The sequence below is a fragment of the Syzygium oleosum genome, unplaced genomic scaffold (assembly GCF_021117445.2).
Source record: "Syzygium oleosum isolate NSW1041296 unplaced genomic scaffold, Sole_v2.1 Sole_v2.02, whole genome shotgun sequence".
Lineage (NCBI taxonomy): Eukaryota > Viridiplantae > Streptophyta > Magnoliopsida > Myrtales > Myrtaceae > Syzygium > Syzygium oleosum.
The window spans coordinates 9,528,241-9,553,156 of NW_026607486.1; positions in this window are offsets into that span (position 1 = coordinate 9,528,241).

Genomic DNA, 24,916 nt, shown 5'->3' on the forward strand with positions numbered 1-24,916 from the left:
TCCACCAGTCATTGTAAATGCTCCTTTAGATCTTCGCACTTCAAATGTTTCTAAAATTGATTATCTTTATAGGTTTCATACCTTAATGAAGATAGTAAGATTTCGGAAACTCATCTCCCCCTTATTAATCCCTACTCTACTTTCGCCAAGCCGCCTTCTTTCTCTCCTCTTCGTTCCATAAAACAACTTATCAAAAATACGCCTCGAGAAGTTAATAATATGTTCAATCATCCCGGTTCGATCAGCATCATATTCCTGCTACTTAGCAAAAATATTTCGTTACCCTCCAGATACCTTCTGATTTTCTACGTCAATGGGTACAGCAAGGGTATACGCATCTCCACTTTGGTGCTATCCGCCTTGCTCTGTCTTTCCATGGCTGAAAATGATTACATGTTGTTACTCGCATGGCCCTTTTAGACACCGGTTTCTTGGACTATCAACATGCCTGCATTGGTACAATCCAAACCACTCTAAATGCCGGAACAGTGTTTGTTACACTGTTTCCAAATTTTAACATGGCCCTTTCGGACGAGACTCCTTTATGCTTTTAAAGTTCAGCTACAGCTCACTAGAGCTATTCAAACTCCTGATTCTATAGCTGCAACTTTACACTACCAGATGGTATATCAGGTCCAGAACCATGCTATTAATCTCAACTTTCCAAGCACAAAGGACGCTCTTTTTATCTCAATGGATAATGATCAAACTTCTTATGTCCATGTACCCAGACAAATTCCTCGAGATCAACTAGTTAAGTTACTCCCTGACACTTAGGTAACTAACTATGAAAAACTCCATCAGAATTCCAGGCCTATCCAGTCCATGGAGTCTCAGTTCACAAAAAAGAAAAAAGGTACAGTTGTCATTAAATTTAGTAAGGAAAAAGATAAAGCCTCTTCTTCTATTTTTCCTACTATTTTTATGATGTAACCCTGTCATGCCGATGTTCCTATTGAGGAGGGTTATTCAAATCCGAAAACTATGATCGAGTCTTTTGACCAAGAGGGATGACCCATCCATTATTATAAGGATCCTCGGACATGACACTGTTTCTGGGATCTTGATTGTCAATGTTCCCTTTGTACAAGCCCTCCTAATGACAACGAAGATGACAGATCATCCAAAAGGAAAAAGAAGCAGACTAAAGATAGTCTCTATCGGAGATATCTTGATGGAGATCCTACTATAGGAACACTCGGTGATGATGGAGGAAGATACCAATTCATGATTTCATGTGACATTCTGAAATTCGTCCCATTTTCGGGATTTATGAAACGATTATATCATCAATGCACTTTAGTTAAATCTCACTCAGAATTAATCACTCTTGAGAAGACTAATCATTAGGGAATGACTAGCTAGAATTAAGTACGTGGACCTAACAACTTGACCGTGGATCGACACTTCGACCATAAGGATTGACGAGGAGATATTTTAGGCATGTATAGACCGATCCAAGGATGGCTATGGGATGATTTGCAAATGTTATACAATCGGATCGCGGGTGATTCCGCTTGACAATTGTACGAATTTCGAACGATCCCAAACCTAATATGAACGATCGCGTCAATTAGAACTAGTGATTGACCCTCGCAATTACATGATAATCGAGGTCGCCATGGCTCGAGTAAACTTAGATGTGGCTCGATATCGAATCGGCCACGAGTCGATACGCGTAACTCCTAAAAGCCACCCGTTAGTTTGAGATACACTAAAGTCGCGATTGATTGGTTTTAGCCATGAATTAGAATCCGGAATGGGATATTGAACGTTCAAGATTTCACGAAAATTTATTGGATGTCGTCTCATTAAGCATGGCCAACCATTAGGTCGCTCAGAATTGTCGGAAAAGTGAAATTTGGACTGGTATGGAAAAAGACCATTTTACCCCTGGGGATATTTGAATTCATTTGAAAGGTTGAAGGGAAATTTGGACATTTGGGCTTTCCCTCCTTGGCCAAAATTTATGGACCCTTATGCCCCTCCCCATCTTGTCTTTTTTATTTTGGTTGCCATTTATAATTTTTGGGAAATTGTTCAGAGAAAAATTAGGGGCCCTTGGATCTTGGCTTGGGGAAGAGGATAGAATGTGGACCCTTGGATTTGTGAGTGGGGTAGGTGATGGGGTTTTGTTAGTGGGGTTAGTAAAATCTGATCATGTCCCTCTCTCACTCTCTCTCCCTCATTCTGTCTAGCTCACTCTTTCTCCTTCTTTGTCCTCCATTTTCGGCCAAGCTTCACTTCCCCCTCACCTGGCCTGACCAATAGCTGTTCCAGCCACCGCTAGCCACCTCGACACCGCCGTGAAGCTGCCAGAATAGCCATCGGTCGTCGGTCTTGCTGCTCACGCCACCACCTCTTCCATCTCCCTCTTTCCTTGCTATTTTCCGGTCTCACCAGCCACCACCGAAGCCAACACCACCTCTCACCGTGACCACCAGCTTGTGCTCGCCTCAGCCATGGACCGCCGTGATCGGAGCCGCCGCCGTCCTTCCTGTCCAGCCGCCGGCACAGCAATTGCTGGACTTGGTTTTGCTTGGTTGATCTTGCTTGTCTCAAGCTTAGGCTCCTAGTAAGTACTCCATAAGCTTTAATTAGGATAATGGGTTATCAATGGCATGTTTAGGGGCTGATTTGGGGTGGATTAGAGTTGGTTTGTTGGCTGGTTGTGCTTGATTGATTATTTGTGGTTACTGAGATGTTTCTCAGATTTGATTCCTAAGGTACCCTGTTGTTTTGTTATTTTTGTGGAGATCAATGTGGACCGAATTTGAGGAAGTGTCCCTCATAGAAGTTGACCCTAACATCTTTAAGTATGTCATATATTAAATCTGGAATTTTTGGAGACCGTTTTGGGGTATTCGGAAGTCTATTTTTGGACCGTCACCACTCTGCCAGATTTACTGTTCACCCAACTGGCGTGTCTTTCTGAATTTTTATAAAATTGTCCAGACCTCCTTTCAACAAACTTCCTTCATGAAAGTTGTCAAGGATACTTGTGTATATGACATATAAAAATTTCAAGATTTTCCAAGGAGATTTGTGTACTAATTGAAATGGATTTCTAAGGCCGAACTGTCTGCCCTGGTGGGCAAATTTTCGATCTAACTTTGAGTGACAAAAATAACTGTTTACAGTTGGAATTGGATTTCGTATCCTTCATAAAAAATATTTATCAAGATGTTTCCAATGACATATCCAAAATTCAGAATTTTTGGAGTTGAATTACCATTTATTTCGAAAGGGTTTCGGTTACTGCGCAATTGCCAAATTTTAGCCCGATTCTGTGCAAAATTGGTTTCTCTCTCTCGGGAGCTTTTCGATGTTGTTGTTGCACATGAGGGCATGGTTGGTTGTGAGTTGAGTGTGAATTGAATGGCAATTGGCTAATCGAAAGATGAGAAATCGGTTTGAGTGTTGAATGCTCGTATGCTCACATAATACCCTAAGGCGTTTTACGCGGGGTTGTAACCCGTCTCGATGAGTTTTACGCGAGACAATGCCCGATTTATCGGATGCCCGAGAGGCCCGTATGCCAATCGCGGTAGAGGCCGGATTGATGCTCCTCATGGAATGCTGTTTTGATGCATGTGACGCGGGACGATGCCGTCGCCGACGTAGCGGGATGTTGCCCGGTTACGCCGAAAGCCCTATAGCCTAATGCGTTTTAGGCGGGTTTGGGGAGCTCGAGGGGCCGCTAATAATCTGGACCTCGTGATTGTGATATGTATTATGGTATGCTATATGAGATTATTATTGGGTATGTCCGGATTATTAAGTGTGCTATGTACGTGCTTGCCCCAATTCGGGTTGTTATGTGCGATGAATGGTTGCCATGTTGTGGCTGTATACTAACGTGCAGGGCTTATGTGTATGCCAAGCCAAGGTAAGGACGCTCGTGATTGTTGTGGCACGTTGAGCGATAAGATTGCATGCTCTGAACTGTCCTGCGTTACGCGTTAACCTAAGCGAGGCTTAGGTAGTGACTTATTGAGATTTATTCTCATTGTTGAATTATAAACCTTTCAGACCTTTGACCATGGACCTCAACGGCCCTCCGCAACATTTTGGGGTCCCTATGGACTTGGACCACATGTTGACGGAGTTTCCAGTAGGGGAAGATAGGGTATATATTAGACATGCAAGTATAGTATGGGTAGACGAGGGTGAGGTCGCTTGGAAACCTCATACCTTTTTGGTGTGATTTTACCGGGAGGGAGATGCTTTATTTGGACCACTACAAGGTTTCGATAGTCCCCCGAGCGATGGAGTAGAGGGATTGGACCCCATGGAGATCATGCCACTAGACGGTGTCGTCACTAGCCCGGACACTCGCTCGGAGGATTTGGAGCCGGAGCCGGAGCCGATGGAGTCTAATGAGGAGCCGCCGCTTGGAGAGTTCGAGCTTGAGCCATCCGACGACATGGCCGACACTGGTTCGCCGGAGTTCTTTGATTCTGATCCGGAGACGCCGCTTGGCCATGGGGGTGATTGATCAGCTTGTATTTCCGTCCGATAGGTACCTTTTTGAGTAGTGAAGTTAGGCTAACTCGACCACCCGACCCTTTTTGAATGCGTGTGGTCTATAGGGATATGTATAATGTGAATTTTGTAAGTAACGCTTTGTCTATAAAAGTGTTTTCTTGATGTGATTCCGTTGTCTCTTTACTACCCGTTTAATTGTATATTGTATGGAAAGTTCGATTTGCTTCCGCATGTGCTGCTCTTTTGTTTGTTCATTTAGGTCGGCGACAAATCCTGGGATGTCGCATTCTTAACAACCGTGGCGGGATGACGCGTGCCAGTGGAGATCCAGGCATGACATTTCATATGGACCATCTCGGCCACAAACTCCTACTTTAATTCCTGAACCTTGTGAGCCTCCTTCACCACCACGATTGAGACATTCTGAATTTCGACCTATTTTTGGGATTTATGAAATGATTATCTCATCAATGCACTTTCAGTCAAATCTTGCTCTGAATTGATCGCTCGTGAGAAGACTAATTGTTAGGGAATGGCTAGTTAGGAATTAAGTACGCACGACCTAAGAACTCGACCCTGGATTGACACTTCGACCATAAGGATTGACGAGGAGATGTTTTGGGCCATCATAAACTGATTTAAGGATGGTTATGGAATAATTTGCCAATGCTATACAATTGGATCGCAAGTGATTCCGTTTGGTCATTGTATGGATTACGAACGTTCCTAAATCAATTTCTAACGATCATGTCCTTCGGAACTAGTGATTGACCCTCGCAATTACATGACAACTGAGGTCACCACGGCTTGAGTAAACTTAAACGCGGCTTGATATCAAATCAACCACGAGTTGAATAAGCGTAACTCCTAAAAGCCGCTCGTTAGTTTGAGATACACTAAAGTCGCAATTAATCGATTTTGGCTATAAAATGGAATTCGAACTTGGGTATCAACTTTCAAGGATATCAAAACTATTATATTAGACGTTGCCTCATTAAGCTCGCTTAGTTATCAGTTTGCTCAGAAATTCTTGGAAAAGTGAAATTCGGCTCAAAAATTGGAAAAGACCCTTATATCCCTTTGTGTTCTAGGCTTCTTGGTTGAGTGGAAGGGCATGTTGGTCTTTGTACCCCCTAGTGTGACCAAAATTTCATTGGACAAATTTGCCCTTCTTGCTTTTGTTATTTTCTTAATTGCTCTTTCTAGAAACCTTTTCAAGAAGTAATCCTAGCCTTTGAATCTTGACTTGGGGACCAAGGAGTGATCCTAACCCTTGGTTTGGATGATGTTGTTCAGCCCATTCTCTCTCTCCTCCATCATTTTCAGATCAGCCACTTCCTTCACTCACTTACTCTCTCACTCTCCCTCTTGTTCGGCCAAGCCACCGTCCACCACCATCATCGACCAGCTACCACCCTTATGCCACCACCAGCTCCACCACACGTGGACCATCACCCCTAGACGCCGTTAACATCATGACTAGCCATCGTCCGTCGCTTGTGCCGCCGCTGGTTGCTACCCCTTGTTGGCTTAAGCTAGCTTAGATTAGTGGCAAGTAACTTCCTAAACCTTGATTAGGTTAATATATGACTAATGGATTAGTTTAGGGGCTGATTAGTGGTTAATCATGTGGTTTAGGAGGCTGATCGTGAGGCATAGAGAATTGATCATGTGGTTGTAGTTTAATCTTGTTTGTTTGATGTTAATCATGTGGCTTAGAATGATTAATCATGGCTGATTATGTGTGATCATTAATCATATGGCTTAGAATGGTTGATCAAGTGTTTAAAGTTAATCATGTGGCTAATTAGTTCTATCAATGGTTGATCATGTTCTAATTGTTTGATCATGTGGTTCAATTGCTAATCATGTGGCTGATTAAGTGATAATGTTGATCATGTGATTGTGATTGATGATTATATGGCTAATTAATTTAATCATGGTTGATTAAGTGATTAATGTTTGATTGTGTGGTTGTGATGATAATCATGTGGCCAAAGTTAATTGATCATGGCTAATCAAGTTGTTATTAGAGTTTAAACATTGATCTTGTCACGCCCCGATCTCACAAGCTTGCAACATCCCACCTCGATCGTTAAGAATGCGACATCCCAGGACTTGTCGCCGACCCAACGAACGAACTAAAGAGCAACACACGCAGAAGCAATTCGAACTCTCCATATAATATACATTCAAACGGGGTAATAAAGAGACAATTGAAACACATCAATGAAACACTTTTATAAACATAGCGTTATTTACAACAGCACAACATACAAGCCTTACTAGAGGCCTCCACTATAAACCACACACATCAAAAAGGGTCGGGTGGTTGGATTAGCCTAACTTCTCTATCAAAAGATGTACACAACGGACGGGAGCACTATGCCTATCAATCACCCCCATGATGGCCAGGCGGCGTCTCCGGGTCGGACTCAAAGAACTCTGGCAAACCCGGATCAGCCATGTTGTTAGACGGTTCGGGTTCAGACTCCACAGGCTCCGGCTCGGGCTCAAACTCCATCGGCTCCGACTCGAGCTTCGAATTCTCAGGACTGGTGTCCGGGCTAGTGACAACCCCGTTTGGTGGCATGATCTCTATAGAGTCCTATCCTTCTACTCCATCATCCAGAGGACCATCAAACCCACGTAGTGGTCCAAACAAAGCATCTCCATCCCGGTAAAACCAAGCTAAAAAGGTGTGGGGTTGCCAAGCGGCCTATTGACACCTAAATTTTGCCTATTCATTTAGGGTTTAATTGCATAAAAATCAGGATTTAATTTTTTAACCCCTAAACAAAAATATTTTCATGGCATATAGATATTAGGCGCATTTGCATTAGTAGAATTTAGTGAAACATATTTTCCTTTTATTTTATTTCATTTTTTATTTTATGTAAAAAAAATCACTATAAAAATTTCAAAAAAGAAAAAAAAAGGAGACAAGACAAAAGGGAAGTTCTTAGCTGGGCTGATACGAAAGGATGTTCTCTGTCAATCTTCATCCCCATTTTCACAAAAGAAGCAAAATAAGAAAGGACAAAAGAGTAGAACATCCAAGGTCAAAAGCAACACAAAAAAAAATGGGCTGTCATACTCTCTCTCTCTTTGGCTGCCGCAGTACATATCACTAAAGCATGAAATGGGGTGTGCACACATAAGGAGGAGCAAGAGGTCCAGAGAAAGGGGAGAACACGAGAGAGGAAAAGTCAAAGAAAAGACCAAAGAAAAACACTTCTTCCCGGGACCGAGACAAAGGCCTTTATTGCTCTCTCTGGTTTCCATCCATGTACACACGAAAGAGGAAAATTTACAGTCTGCACATGCAGAGAGAGAAGAGAAGAAAGGGTTTTAAAAATGGTGGTGGCTTCAACGTTCGAGAGGAGAGTTAAAAAGGAGGGAGAAGAGACTGAGAAAGGGAGAGGACAATTCAAAAAAAAAGAGAGAACAGAGGTGAAACCGTGAGAGAAAAACAAAGGGAGGAAGCTACAAGGGGAGTGACCGGAAGCCGGAAGAGGTTTTTGAGAGGGGAGCGCTCCGGCCCCTGAGCTCAGGAGTGCCGGCAAATCCCCTCCCTCTTCTCGGTGTGCCGACCCATCAATCCACGCCGGAAGTTGAGCCGGAAATCGGAAGCTTTCGGCACGAGCTTCTTGTTCCTCGAAACAACGATACGAGCGTCCGAGCCTCCGTGGAGCAGTCCAGTCGCCGCCGTTCCCGTTCACGTCGACTACGATTTCCGCTCCATTTCTGACTGGTAATTCCTCCCCTCAATATCCCTGTTTTTTTACCCTGTTTTGGCTGAGTTTAAGATGCCGAACTTCTTCGACGAGTCCACTTGAGACCAAGGCTATTTTGTGACTAGCAAGGTAGATTTAGAGCCTAATACACTCCATATGAACCGAAAAATTGCATAAAACTCAGATCTGGAGCCCTTACTCTAGTCGCACAGCACTTGCTCGATAAAATGCCTCAATGAGCCTCTTTGAGCCTAGAATCCCGAAATCTGGCCCTGTATTCTTTGGGATCGTTTCTACACAAACCAAAGTCCTTTTGTTGCAAAGGTGGTCGTTTAGATCTTTATACATCACATTTGAGTCAAAAACCGCATCAAATCTCACGCAAGAGCACATGTCCGAATTTACACATCACATGCTCGAATGAAACGTCTGAATGACTTTTTTATGTCAAACCAGTGTCTAGATCCCGGTTTTTGCGTTTGTTTGGTACTTGTATTCATTGAATCGACACTGACTCTTGCGTTTTTCCTACGTTCACGTTCGCGAATCGTCCGAGTCGGCTTCGCATATGCATACCTTCGCCGGAGACGTTCCACTCGCGCTTACGAAGCCCGCGGTTTGAGGCCGCCTTAGTCAGCCCATTCCTCCTCGTTTTAGTATGTGTATGCTTGTTTATTTTCCAGTTTGTGGTATGAGTTCGGGAAGTGAGTTTTGGTCGTCGGCGGGGGGAGGGTGTGTTTTTGTTGTCGTCGGAGTGGTCTCCGGAACGTCGGCCGGCAGTGACAGCGTAAGGCCAGCATCGGTCGTCGGCGCTGGTGGCTCGAGTCGACGGCCGGCGGTGGGCTTCCTCGGCGATGGTTATCTTCGGTGATGTCTCGGTGAGTTCTTGGTTGAAGAAGCAAAGGAGAAAACGTTCTGGGGAAGACGTGCATGGGAAAGGCACGAAGGGGATGAAGAAGAGTAATAAAAAAAAAGTAAAAAGGAAAATTAGAAAAGAAAGAGAAACAAAAAAAAAGAAAAAAAGAAAAAGAGGAATAAAAAAAGAAATCAGAAAAGAAAATAGAAAAGGAGGTCCCGGGTCATGTGTCGGGCGGATCGGGTCAGGGGACCCGGTCCGGAATTATTATATTATTAAAAATATTAAAACATTAAAAAATATTTAAAAATTCAAAAATTCAAAAAAAATTAAAATATTAAAAATTCCAAAAAAATTCGAAAATGTTTAAAAAAACCCAAAAATATTAAAAAAATATTAAAAAATTAAAAACTCAGAAAAATTCCAAAAAAAATTCAGGAAATTAGGAAATGTTCAGAAATCAATTTTTGGGCTAAATTTCACTAGATATTAGTGTTAATTTCATTCTACTTAGTTTAAAATTTGTAAAAATTGAGAAAGACCCTTTAAAAATTTTCCAAAAATCGAATAAGCCATTAAGGCTTCACCTTAGGGCTTTTGATTGCATTTTCTTTTTTAGAGACTATGCCAGGTCGCTGGTTGTTTATTCTCTTCATGATTATCTGGTTGCGCACATTTAATACATTGATTGTTATTTCTATTTTTAGAACGGTTAGGTGGAATATTAACTTTTTCGATAGGCTGCCGGTACGTTAGTTTGTGAACATTCAAGTTTAGGTACCGAAAGGGCACTAGTTAAATTGCTAGTGTAATCAAGTCCCCGAATTTTGGAATCTTTGGTTTTCGCACGTATCGAGACGACACTCCCGCGTCTCGATCAGGGTTTCTAGCCAACTCTTGATCATGGCTAGTGGCGACTCCAATCGAATGTGTAAATTAGACAATTCTTATCGCGTGAGGTATGAGGCTCTGGAGTGCCTCGGTCCTTGACAAATACCTCTTGACCTAACGGATCGATTCGGAGAGGTCGCGACACGGCCTCGCCCTCATCTACCCACATAGTACTGGTATGTCTAATGTACACCATATCCTCTCCCACCGGAAACTCTGTTAACATATGGTCCATATCCATTAGGACCCCAAAAAGTTGCGGAGGACCGTTGAGCTTCATGGTCGGGGTTCTGAAAGGTTTGGGGAATACAACATTGAGAATAAATCTCAATAAGCAACTACTTAAGCCTCGCTTAGGCTAATGCGTACCGCAGGACAGTTCTAAGCATGCAATTCCATCAATTAACGTGCCACATCAATCACAGGCGCCCTTACCTCGCCTTGGCACATACGCAAGCCCTGCATGTTAGTAAACTGCCTCAACATGGCAACCACGCAACGAACATCACAACCCGAATCAGGGCAAGAATATACATAGCACACTTAATAATCCAGACATGCCCAACATGATTCTCAACACGGCATACCATAATGCATATCGCGCTCACTAAGTCCAGATTATTAACAGCCCATCAGGCTCCCCCAAACCCACGTAAAACGCATCAGGTTGTCAGGCTTCCAGCATAACCGGGCATCGTCTCGCTACGCCGGTGACGGCAACGTTCCGCGTCACACGCATCAAGACGGCATTCCATGAAGAGCATCAATCCGGCCTCCACCGCGATTGGCATCCGAGCCCCCATCGGACATCTAATAAATCGAGCATCATCTCGCGTAAAACGCATAAAGACGAGTTACAACCCCGCGTAACACGCCTCAGGGCATTATGTGATCACACGAGCATTCAATCACTCAACCAATTCTCATCTTTTCGATTAGCCAATTGCCACTCAACCATATTCAACTAACAACTAGCCGCGCCCCTCACATGCAACAACAACACCGAATAGCCCCCGAGAGAGAGAAAACCGAATTGCACATAATCAGGCTAAAATGGGCAATTGCATAGTAACCGAACTCCTTTCGAAACAAATAGTAATTCAACTCCAAAAATTTTGAATTTGGATATGTCCTAGAAGACATCTTGATAAACATTTTTTATTAGAACACGAAACCCAGTTCCAACTATAAACACTTCATTTTGTCACTTGAAGTCAGACGGAAATTAGTCCGTCGGGACAAACCGTTCTGCCTTCAAAATCCATTTCAATTAGTACTCAAATCTCTTTAGAAAGCCTTGAAATTTTTATATGTCATAGAAACAAGTGTCCTTAACAATTTTCATGAGGGAAGTTTGTTGGAAAGAGGCCTAGAAAAATTTATAAAAATTTAGAAAGACAAGCCGATCGGGTGAACAGTAAATCCACCAGAATTGAGACGGTCCGAAAATGGACTTCCGATTGCCCCAAAATGGTCTCCAAAAATTCCAGATTTAAAATATGTTCTACTTCAAGATGTTAGGGACAACTTCCATGAAGAACACTATCTTAGATTCGGCCCACACAAGTCTCCACAAAAATGACAAAACACAAAGCACAGCAGCAACCAAATCCGAGAAACAACCCAACAACAACCAGTCATCAACCAAGCTCAACCATCCATTAAACCATCCCTAATCAGCCCCTAATCAGCCCTTAAACATGTCATTGGTAACTTATTGTCCTAACCAAGGTTTAGGAAGTACTTACTAGGAGTCCTAAACTAAGACAAGCAAGCCAAGCCAAGCCAAACAGCTGCTGTTTTGGCGGTCGGACGGGAAGGTTGGCGGCGGTGCTGGTCACGGCGGTCTATGGCTGGGGCGAACACGGGCTGATGGTGACGGTGAGGGGTGGTGTTGGCTTCGGTTGGGGTTGGTGATGTCCAAAAATGATGAGGAAAGAGAGAAAGAGAGGGTGGTGGTGTGAGTAGTAGGAGCGGCGGCCAGCGGCTGTTTCGGCTGGTCTCCAGCGGCATCACGGTGGCTAGAATGGTTGCTGGTCGGGCAAGGTGAGGAAGAGAGGCTCGGCCGAAGATGAGAGGGTAAGGGAGGAGAGAGTGAGGGAGAGAGAGAGAGAGAGAGACATGATCTTCTACTAACCCCACTCACGCACAAACCCCATTACCAACCCCACTCACATCCAATGGCCCAAAATCCATCCACTTCCCCAAGCCAAGATCCAATGGATCACAAAATTCCTCACATTAATTTCCCAAAAACACTAAATGGCAAACAAAATAAATAAGCAAGATGAGGAGGGGTAAAATGGTCCACAAGTTTCGGCCATGGAGGGAAAATCCAGATGTCCAAGTTACCCTTCAATCTGTCAAATGAGTTCAAATATCATCGGGGGTAAAATGGTCTTTTCCATACCTGGTCTAAATTACACTGTTCTGATAATTTCGAGCGATCTAATACTTGGCCACGCTTGATGAGACGGCATCCAATAAATTTTCGTGGAATCTTGAAAGTTCGACATCCCATTCTGAATTCTAATTCATGGCTAAAATCAATTAATCACGACTTCAGTGTATCTCAAATTAACGGGCGGCTTTTAGGAGTTACGTGTATCGACTCGTGACCGATTCGATATCAAGCCACATCTAAGTTTACTCGAGCCATGGCAACCTCGGCTATCATGTAATTACGAGAGTCAATCACTAGTTCCAATTGGCACGGTCGTTCGAATTAGGTTTAGGATCATTCGAAATTCGTACAACAGTCAAGCGAAATCACCCGTGATCCAATTATACAACATTTGCGAATCGTTCCATAACCATCATTGAATCGGTCTATAATGGCCCAAAATATCTCCTCGTCAATTCTTATGGTCGAAGTGTCGATCCACGGCCAAGTTCTTAGGTTCACGTACTTGATTCCTAGCTAGCCATTTCCTAATGGTTAGTCTTCTCAAGAGTGATCAATTTCGAGTGAGATTTTACTAAAAGTGCATCGATAAGATAATCATTTCATAAATCCCGAAAATAGGTCGAATTTTAGAATGTCACAGATCTGGTGGCTTGATAATGGATCGTGTGGTTAATCATGGCTAATCTTGGTGAATCATGGCGAATTGTGATTAGTTAATGATGTTTGATATGGTTATGAGTGCGATTCATGACATGTTCGTTCGTAGGAAAATGCACGTCATAAATACTCTGCATTGGCTAATTAAGAAAGATGAAAATTGGCAATAAGTGATTGTTTGTGTCCATGGCCATAACAAGTTCCGTCTAGGCAAAAGTTCTAGACGATGCTCGATGGGTGTTTGGATGCCGTCTAGGCGGGAAACTAGACGTTGCCAATCGTGGTGGAGGCCGGATCGATACTCTTTATTAGAATACTGTTTGGTACCCGGCGTACCGGGGGGTGTTCGATCCTAAACGTTGCCACGCCCGAAGTATTGGGGCGATGCTTGGCTAGACCGGAAGACCAGCGAGAGTTCGGTGTGGCCCGATGGGTCGTTAATAATCTGGACAACTGAGAGTGTTATTTGCATTGGGGAATGCTTTGTGTTCAAGGGCGATATTTGAGCATGTCTGGATTATTAACTGTTGATATGCATGTTTATGCAATGCCATGATTTGTTTGTGTTTGGTGAGTACGTGTGGTATGGTGATACCGTTGGATATTCGTTAGAACATTTATTATGAATTGCAAGTTGGTTGTGCCAAGGAAAGGTTATTGCTATTGAGTTACCATGATAATTAGGATTGCATGATTTGGGTGATCCGGAGGTACGTGTTACCCTAAGCGAGGCTTAGGGAGTTTACTTATTGAGATTTATTCTCATTGTTGTAAGTTAAACCTTTCAAACACCCGACCATGAACATGAATGACCATCCGCAACGTTTTGGGGTACCAATGGATATAAAGCATATGTTGGCGGAGTTTCCGGCAGGAGAAGATAGGGTATATATTAGGCATGCTGGTACGGTTTGGGTGGATGAGGGCGAGGTGTATTGGAAGCCTTATACCTTTTTGGCGTGGTTCTTTAGAGACGGGATCAGTCCTTTGGTCCACTCTGTGGATTTGATGGCCCCTCAGATGATGGGATAGGAGAGTGGGACCGTATGGATATCGTTCCCCTTGACGGAGTTATTACCAGCTCGGATACTAGCCCTGAAGACTCAGACCCCGAGTCGGAGCCCATGGAGTCTGACCCTAAACCGAAGCCTTTGGAATCGGGTCCTAAGACAGATAGTCATATGTCTGATCTGGGGATGCTGCCGGGATACCACGGGGATGATTGATGGGTTTAGTGATCGCGTCTTTTGGATGTCCTCTTTTGAGTAGAGAAGTTTAGTAAATCGACCACCCGATCCTTTTTGAGTGTGTGTGGTTCGTGGTAGAGGCCTCTAGTAAGGCTTGTAATTGATGTTGTTGTAAGTAATGCTATGTTTACAAAGTGGTTTGTTGTTATGTTTCAATTGTCTCTTTTTTATCCCATTTGTTTGAATGTTGAATGGAGAGTTCGAATTGCTTCCGCATGTGTTACTCTTCAGTTTGTTTGTATCGGGTCGGCGATGAGTCCTGGGAAGTCGCATACTTAACAACCAAGCAGGATGTTGCGAACTCGTAGGGTGCGAGGCGTGACAACGATCACCACCCAGAAAAGCTCCACCACAAAAGTTAGTTGTTTCACCCTTCTATAAACCCATCCAAAAATGGATTAGGAAAAATTTCTATCCTTTACAATTACCTGAGGCACCCCAGCTTTCATGTGTTTCAATGTTTGAACCACCACTAGCACTCCTAGTTGTCTGTATGTTCCAACTCTCGAACTTTCTGCCTTTAGAAAGGACCAATTCTAGTGCCCATTTCCCGGCATTAGAGGAATTTACAGACGTCCACCATTGGTTCCAGCACATGCCAAAAATTCCAAATCCTATATATGTCGATGATCATCGGAGACAAAAGAAAGTTACTGCTGCCGAAGCCGTTCTGAATTAGCAATCAGAAAATGCTTTGGCATAAAATAATGTTCTCAAGACAATTGATACAAAACTTTCAACTGTCCAAGCCCGTCTTGATCATGTTGATCAGAAGGTTGATCAAACGGCTTTGGTCACAAACAAATTGCTTGAGACATTCCAGAAGAAACTTCAGTAGATGGAATCGGGGAAATACATTTCCCATCATTATTTGGAAGATCAAACTACTGAAATGGAAAAGCTACATAGGCAAATTAAACTCCTTCAAGAAGGAAAATTTGTTCTTGCGCTAGATCCATTTTCTCAACTTTTGTATCCCACCCGGATGGAAATTTTTCCTCCAAAAGTCACTTCAGTTGCCTCAATCATTGTGGAAGCCCCAAAATACGGTCAAAGTGATATTGTTACACTTCGAAATCGTATCTGCGAAATGGAAAAACAAAAGAAGATGCAGCAGGAAAAGAAGTCAGACGTTCCTAAACCTTCTCAAGAACCTCCTTCTTCCCACATGGTTTTTGTGACATTGAATTTTGACCCTTTTCGGATATATGAAATGATTATCTCATCGATGCACTTTCAATTAAATTTCACTCTGAATTGATCACTCATGATAGGACTAACTGTTAGGGAAAGGCCAGTTAGGAATTAAGTATGCGCGATCTAAGAACTCGATCGGGGATTGACCATTCTATCATAAGGATTGACGAGAGACAATTCTGGGCCATTATAGACCGATCAAATGATGGTTATGGAATGATTCGCCAATGGTATACAACTGGATTGCAGGTGATTCAGCTTGACAATTGTATGGATTGCGAACGACCTTAGGCCAATTCCGAACAATCATGTCATTCGAAACTAGTGATTGACCCTCGCAATTACATGACAACCGAGGTCACCATGACTTTAGTAAGCTTAAACGTGGCTCGATATTACATCAGTCACGGGTCGAACACGCGTAACTCCTAAAAGCCCCCCGTTAGTTTAAGATACACTAAAGTCGCAATTGATCGATTTTGGCCATGAATTAGAATCCGAACTTGGGTATCGGACTTCCAAAGATATCATGACTAATCGTTTGGACGTCGCCTCTTTAGCTCAGCTAATTGCCGGACCGCTCAGAAATTATCGGAAAAGTGAAAATCAGACCGAAAGTTAGAAAAGACCATTTTACCCTTGAAATATTTTGGATTTCCTTGTTGTGTTAAAGGCCAATTTGGACATTGTTGGACTACCCTCTTGGCCGACCATTATGGACAACTTTGCCCATCTCCTCTTTGCTTATTTACCTAGATTGCCACTAGATAGAGTGATTGTGGACTCTTAGATCTTGGAGTATTAAGCAAGATTGAATCCTAGCTATCCATCCTTAGTGGGGTTGTTGATGGGGTTTTAGTGGAGTAGTTAGTTTCTCTCCCTTCTCTCTCTCTCTCTCTCTCTCTGTCTCTCTCTCTCTCTCTCTCTCTCTCTCTCTCTCTCTCTCTCTCTCTTCATTTTGAGCAAGACCATCTTTCTCACTCTCGTTTTTCTGACTCACTTCGGCCGACACCACCACCAGCACTAACCAGCTGCTTTGCCGAGCACCAACAGCCGCCGTCCAGTTGCCGGAGGAGCACCGTCGCCACCGCCCCAGCCGCGGCTGTGCTATTCGCCACCACCACTTCGCCTCCTCCCCCTTGCTCGTCCATTCGCCATCACCACCATTATGTTTCCATCACCACCTCAGCCATTGTTCACCACCATTTACCGCCGCCTTTGCCGTCCAGCCGCCGCTCGCCGCCGCGACCGCCACCCTCACCATTGCTCTCTCTCACTTTCGGTAACCACCATCACCCCTCACCGTCACCACCACCAGCCGACTAGTCACCTGCACCACCGACTAGCCGCCTGCACCGCCGAGAGCTGCTTCGCCATTGCCGCCGTTCGCCACTCACCGGAGCCACTTGCTGACGGCCACCCTTGCCTTGGGTACTTGCTGCCCTTGCTTGGTTCTTTTGCTTATGTTTTTGGGTAAGTAAACCCCTAAACCTTGACTAGGACAATAGGTGACTAATTGATGTGATTAGAGGTTGATTAGTGGCTATTTAGTGGTAATTTAGTGGCTGTTTAGCATCGGTTTTGTGGGCTGATTAGTGGACCGACTAGGGACTGAGTTGTGGTTGATTAAAATGCTGAATTGTGAGCTATTTAGTGGTTGATCTCGTTTAATTCATGGCTTGATCGGATTAATTGTGGATGATTTCGGTGCTGAGTAGGGAATGGCTGTTTGTGTTAGCTTAATGGCTACTTATGCTTGATTGATTAATGGCTAAATTGTTACTTGTCGATTGAGTTTGGATTTTCAATGGCGGATTTGATTCATTCGTTGGCTAATCAAGCCATTGACAATTGGATATAAATGCGTATCATGACATGTTTATTCGGAAAGATTTGTATGTCATAAACACTCGGCATTGGCTAAATTGCAAAGATAAGAATTGGCATTGAGTGAATGATGTGTGTGCATGGTCATAAAAGTTCTGTCTAAACGAGGGTTCTAGACGATGCTCAGCGGGAGTTCGGATGCCGTCTAGGCGGGGGTTCTAGACGATGCCATGTCGCGGTGGAAGCCGAACCGATGCTCCTTTGTGGAATGCCGTCTAGTACCCGGTTTGCCGGGGGTGTTCGATCCCAGACGTTGTCGTGCCCAATGTAGCGGGACGATGCCCGGTTATGCCGGAAGACCGACAGGGTTCAGTTGTGCCCATGGAGCCGTTAATAAGCTGGACAACTACGAGTGTGTTACGCATTGGGGCATGTTATGCTTGAGCTTAATATTGAGTATGTCTACATTATTAATTGTGTTATGTAAGGTTATGCCATGGTTGTCTCGTGTGTGCTCGAGGAGCATTTGCCATGCTATGACGATTTATAACGTGCAGGGGCATGTGCGTGCCAAGGCAGGGTAAGGATGCCTGTGATTGATCGTGACACATTGGGTTATGCTAGAATTGCATGTGAGGGCATTTCTGAAGTACATGCTAACCTAAGCGAGGCTTAGAGAGTTTACTTTTTGAGATTTTCTCATTGTTGTATTCTAACCATTTCAGACCCCTAACCATGAATGGTCCTCCCCAACCATGAATGGTACCGATAGACATGGATCACATGTTAGTGGAGTACCCTGTAGGAGAGGATAAGGTTTATATAAGGCATACTACTACGGTTTGGGTGGATGAAGGTTTTGCATGGTTAAAGCCACATACCTTTTTGGCATGGTTCTATCGAGAAGGGGACGTTTTGTTCGATCCTCTTCGAGGGTTCGATGGTCCCCATGGTAGTGGAGAAGGAGTTGAGGAGTGGGATCCCATGGAGATAGATCCTCCCGATAGGGCCGTTACCGATCCTAACACCAGTCCAGATACCGATCCTGACACCGATCCAAAAGACTCAGACCCCGAGCCGGATTACTTAGAGTCTGATCCGGGGACACCGCTAGGGTATCACGGGGTTTGATGATAGGTTTAGTTACCCCGTCTTTTGAGCACCCTCTTTTGTGTAAAGAAGCTAAGCTAACCGACCACCCGATCCTTTTGCTTGTGTGTGGTATGTAGAAGTGGCATCTAGTAAGGCTTGTATATTGTATCTTATGTGATTAACTATATATTTATAAAAGTGGCTTGTTGGTTTATGATTCTGGTGTCTCCTTTGCTATCTCGTTTGTCGAATGTTGTTTGGGTGTTATAGTTCGCTTCCGCATGCGTTTAATTGTTAGTGATTCGATTGGGTCGATGATGCGTCCTAGGATGTCGCTTACTTAATGACCGAGTGGGATATTGCACGCTCATAGGGTGCGGGTCGTGACAGTTTCAAATCCATTAGAGGCCTTTTTGCGAGATCAATGTCAATAAAAGCTGCCAATTGTTGCTACAATTGACCCATCCTAACAAAATACCCCTTCCAGCTCTAAAACAGCCTCCTTTTCCTCAGAAGAAACCTCACCTTATGATCTTGAAATACCAAATTTTCCCAAACCTATTATTCTTATGGCCGATCCCCCTGAGACAGATATGGAATCAAACTCATCTGAATCAGAAATAATAGATATTCATAATTAGAACTCTCGTTCTGAAGTTTCGACCTCCAAATATTATTCACTCTTGATGATATTCCATACACAAAATGGCCAGAAAGATTACAGGAGTTCTATGCTTGGCTCTGTACTAGAGCCCTTACTGTTGAAAGTCGGTATGATATACGGACTGAGTTCGTCAGCAGATTTACTGATAGCCTCAACGATTGGTGGAAAACTGTTTCTGATCAAGATCAAATGACGTTCTTACTTCAAACAGATTTTCGTCACATAATTCACGTCATCCATCAGTTCTTTATTGATAAGCCAGAAGACTTTCTTGAACTAAAAACGGAGAGAGTTCTTTGACAGAAAATGCTACTCTTTGCACCGAAAACATTTTGAATAAGCATTTCCATGAAATGCTTAAATTATTCTACGCCCTTGGAGCTGATCCAAACTTAAAGCAGGTATTTCCGTCTTCCATCCCGAAGGATATTGGTCAAGTTGTAGAAAGATCCCTTCAGAATAAGTAGCGAAGACTTGCTGATGTCCCGATAGGAGAACTGCAACAGGAAATACATGTGGCTCTTGATGACCTCTATATTCGCCCAAAGGCATTCAAAAGTTATCTTAAGAGCAATAGAGAACTCGATCGAGCTTGCCAAAGACCAGAGTTGAGAATCAAATGTGCAAATAAAGAGTCATGTGATGATCCTTCTTGTGGAGATCGGCATAAAAAAAGAAGCATTTCAAACGCTTTTCCCCCGATCTAAGGAAAAGACGTAAATGGCGTTTCTTGAGAAGAAGACGATCCAAACGCAACCAGTCTAGAAAACGTAAGAAATCCGACAGATGCTACATCTGCAACAAAAAGGGCTACTTTGCGAAGAATTGTCCAAAGGCTTAGAAAAGAAATTCTCATTTAATCTAGGAACTTGAAAAAGAAACTGGAATTTCTCTTTAGGATGATGATATTGAATCTATCTTCTCTTTAGAAGATGAACCAACAATGCACACCATATGTGCTATCCAGACGTGGTCCCAGTCCAGTGACACTAAAGACTCATATAATGAAATGGAAAAGGAAGTTTACTCCTTTTCTTCCGAAAATCCAAAACCCCCCACAATCCAAAACCTTTGTGCATACACTCCTTCCACTCTTCTATATTTTCCCATGAAAATCTATCTTTCCAAATATGCTAAACCTGTCCCTCTTATAGCCCTTATCCAGTATCTTCGATCCTTGACACAAAAATTCTTCCAGAAGAATACTGGGTTTCATATACCCGATATTTTAATTCTGCTTATGGAGACACTTTCGCCACAAGAGTCCGAAGCAAACCCATTACACTTCAGTTCTTCCCACAGTGTTCTCTCACCACTAAAACCCTTGGCTCTAGTTCACCAAAAAAAGATATCATCATTGGATAGGACATTCTGACCCATATTCCCAAACTTAGAATTCTGTCTAATAGACTTTGGTTCAAATTAGGTCATTTAGACACTTAATTGAACAAAAACCCAAGTAAATCGAATTTTGATTTGGGGATTTTTGACCTAATTAAAGTGAAAATTCAAATTGAACCCATATTCTAGAGTAAAATGTGTCGAGGATTCGAAATTTAGGGTTAGAATTGAGAAATAGGATCAAAATCGGGTCGAATTTGCAAATTTGGACCAACCCGGGCCTATCGGGTCGGTCATACCCTTCACCCAACCAAGCACTACGCGGGGAAGGTTAAAAAATTTGATCCACCCCGCGTCTTCACCGACTTATTCCTCCTATTCTAGCACGTGATAAACGGAATGGATAGCTAGAGAATCTCCAACTGTCCATCCGTATCGTTTCTAACTAACTCGAAAGTCGGTTAGAGCTAAGAACCGACTCAAGGGAGGGGGAAAAAAACTAAAAAAACTTGTTGTCAAGGCATAGAACCAGCTCGAAAATTTCCCAAGAGAGAGAGAAAACGATCGAAACCAAAAAGAGAAAGTGAGAGAGAGGGTCAGAGGTCCCCAACCGAGCAACCGGCGCCGCCCTAACTGATAGAGCACCGGCAAATCAGGCCTTGGCTGTGACCTCCCCTCCTCATTTCAGTCAGACCGGCTGACCGTGAGGGTCTGAATCTGAGCTTACTCCGGCCAATCGGCGACCTTCCCAGCGAAGTGGAAGGTACAAGATCGAAGAGGGATTGTTGGTGGACCGTGCCATAGCTTCCATCCGGATCGAAAATTCATTTTTGCCTCCCAACGACGAAGGTAAAAACCCTTCGTGGATGCATATTAGTTGTTCGATAAAATGCCAAAATGATTTACTGAGTTGATTCGTGCATGATTCTTGGATTCTTTCACTTCAATGATGCTTATTGGTTTCCCAATCATGTTTATAATCCATTTTTGGTTCGATTTGTGCATCTTGAATCGACGGTTTGACGTTTGCATTGAGACAAACCATAAAAACCTCCTCGCCGGAACAACCAACCCTTGTTGGAGTGTGTTTCCATGGCCGTTGGCCATTCCAAGTCAGTTGTTCTTATTCTCTAATTGTTTTGATTGATGTTTGATTGCTAGAAATGGTTAGGATGCTTTGTTTGCTGATTTGAATGTTAGTTTAGTTTAGTCTTAGACTCTGATTTCCATGGCTAAATAGGCAAGTTTGAGTTTGAATATCAATGGCCTAGGGAGTCTCAATGACGATCAAATGGGCATGATTGTGTAGAGGGTCATTCAGTAAAGGTTTTGAATCAGATAGAATGGTCGGAATGTGGCCGAAAGGTCATCGGAGATTGGGTTAAAATAGTCACTCCAGTAAGGTAAAACTGAAAAACAAAACCAGAAATCCATATCAAGTAACGAAACTTGAACTTGAAAATCAATGGCTTAGGGATGTTCAATAGCAATAAAATTAGTATGAATGTGTAGAGAGTCATTCGGTGAAGGATTAAATATGTCGGTCGGAATGTGGCCGAAAAACCACCGGAACGATGGCCAAAGTGGTGGCCTCGAAATGGCAAAAACCAAAATATCCTGCCCACCATGTGTTTGAAAAAATGCTCAAATAAAGAAGAACCAAAACGGTGCCGTTTCGGCACCGTGCTCGTCGGAGCGCCAGCCGATACTGTCCAGGCCGATTTGAACCGGTTCGGTTTGGTTCATTTTTGGCGGGAAAATTCAAAAATAATAATAATAAATTTAGAAAACAATAAAAAAAATAGAAAATTCATAAAAAAAAAATTCAAAAATTCTAGAAAATCCATAAAAATTGAAAAATAAAAAATTCATAAAAAAATTTCCAAAAAATAAAAAATCAGATTTCGGGAAAGTAGAAAATTCAAAAAAAAATAAAAAATTCACAGAATAGCTTAGAAACCCTGCGACCACCCACTTTGAGTAAAATTTAAATTTTTTGAGTTGCCCAAATGGTATTTTTAAAAACTCCTTGGTTGAGGGATTAAAAAGGGGTCCTAAAAAACCCTAAAAGGGGTCTCTACCCCTAAAAAACCCTAAAACCATACAATTCATTGAATGAACAAGCCTTTAGGGCTTTACTAGGGTTTTGGTGTTTTAATTAATTTTCTTATTGATTGATTGATTTCTCCCGATTAGAACGGTTGGAATTAATAGATAGGTCTTGATTTCATTCGGGGACAGTTTCCTCATTCGTGGTAAACGAAAGTACCTCTAAAGGCGTGCGAAAGCGCGGCGCAACAGGACTGTTGTTGGTCTTCTCCAATTGCAGAGAAAATTTTCCATTTTAGGACAAACAACATTAACAAATCAGTCAGTCTACAAATTTTCTATAAAACATCTTCAGTCTGCCATAGCATACGCCCTTGCACTCTCAACGACCGTAAAATTCACACTATAATGATCGGACGACGTAAGAGTTGGCATAAACGAACTGCTCATAGACTCTTTCAGTCGAGGCCATGCAAGGTCGATAAGATTCGTACTCAGTAACAATCTGGAGCCAAGGGCTGATTGAACATAAGGTGAGAAGATCAGGACGCGGGAGGCATTTTGATTAAACATCAGGGACATTTTACTGCAAAATAGGAAGACAGCATTTTGCGACACTAGATAGAAATTTTAGTATAATCATCGGTAGTTGCTAACTAAGATGATAGATAATAGAACTTGCGCCTCGGCGCGCGTAGTGATAGCCATCAGCTCCATCAGAGAAATTAGGATCTGACTAACAAACCAGGCGGGCTCTAGTTAGTAAGATACGCAATCAGTTTACTTTAGTTTGGTTACCTCCGGTTAAGGACAGAGACCATCATCTAGACTCTGTTTAATGTAGTTAGTTTTCCACTCTGGTCACGCTGATTGCAACACCAGATGCGACCGGACCTGCTTTTGGAATTTGTCATCTAAACTTCCCAGTAAATCTAAACCATAATGACAGACTACACGAATGTCGTAACAGGGGACTTACCTTCTCAAAAGAATCATCTCCGGTAGAATTTACCGTCTTGAAACTCCGCGTCAAGGATGAAGATGGATGATCTGGAGCTGAAGAAAGTGATTAGACACGATGAGCAAAAAGATTCCAAATTAATGATGAACAACTAATCTTGCATAGCAGGAGGAGATAACATTCATGGCTTAGGCCAAGGGCAGAACAAGGCAGAGTAATTCGTATGTGGCTCCTAATAAGCGAGGCATGCATTGAAAGAGAGAAACGAGTTTCTCATTTCCGTTTTATGAACTCGAGCAGTAACATGCTACGCAGGTGCTGTTCTTTTATGTAATACAATGAAATCTCAATGTCTTGTCAGATAGAACTAATAGAAGAGGGTGAATAACTATACAGCTACAGCATGCCCACAATATCAACCGAAACGGGCTTCTCAAAGGAAAAAAGGGTTTATAACTTCATTCCTTTAGATATAATGAAATCTCAATGTCTTTATATGTCAGCACTAATATTTTAAAGCTGTTAGATGGTCCATATGAAGTAAAAAGTCAAATTCCAAACAATCAGAAGACTAGAGAAAAATCTAAATCACTCGAATACGAACATAACTTAGTCAAACGGAATAACTTGTCCCAATAAATTTGTTACATTCGAAAGTGCTCCAATTAAGTTGTTTGGATGACAAATGGCATATCACAAAAACTTAACCACTGCCTACCTTCTTGTCCATAACATACTATGTTGAAACATCAATAGACGATTGTAAGGCTTTCGTACTAGATTCCTTGCTATCAAGCAAGGGTTGAAGTTGCAAACAAACAATATCAAGAGATGGGAAACAGAGGCAGACAGAAAGAGAGAGGCATCAGTTTTGACAATTCTCACCTTCCAACCATCATTGCCATGTTTTAATCACGATCAGGAGAACATGAGTAATTTCTTTCACAAAGCGACATCTGAACTCACCAATTACTACAGTTGCATACTATTGGACTATATGGTGATTATCAGCTAATTATTGAATTAAACCTGGAATGGTCAGAGGCCTTTCAAACATTATATAGGACGCAGAAAAAGAGTCGGACCTACCTGCATTCACCGTAACGTTCCATATTGTGGATTGTAAATGTTATTCCAGGTGCGTAGATGTCAAAAGATTTGTATCAGCTCAAACTGAATGTCTGTCCATACTCCTCTTAGCAATATGGACTAGAAGAGAAAAGTACCCACGCGCCACAATACTCTGTATATCCATATACGGAGAAATCTATAATCAAAGTCCAATTCAACCATGTCGGATGTCTGAGAAAGTACCTTAAAGATATTGGTACATATCCAGTACAGCGGTGGCGCCAAGCACTTGTTTTCCATTCAGGGACAAGAATAATATCAGGTTGTCCATCACCAGCTGTGATTCAGATAGCTTGCTGAAGATATATACTGTATTGAAACAATCCGAATCCAAATATCTCTGCTGGATATGGAAAGGAAAAATAGGTACT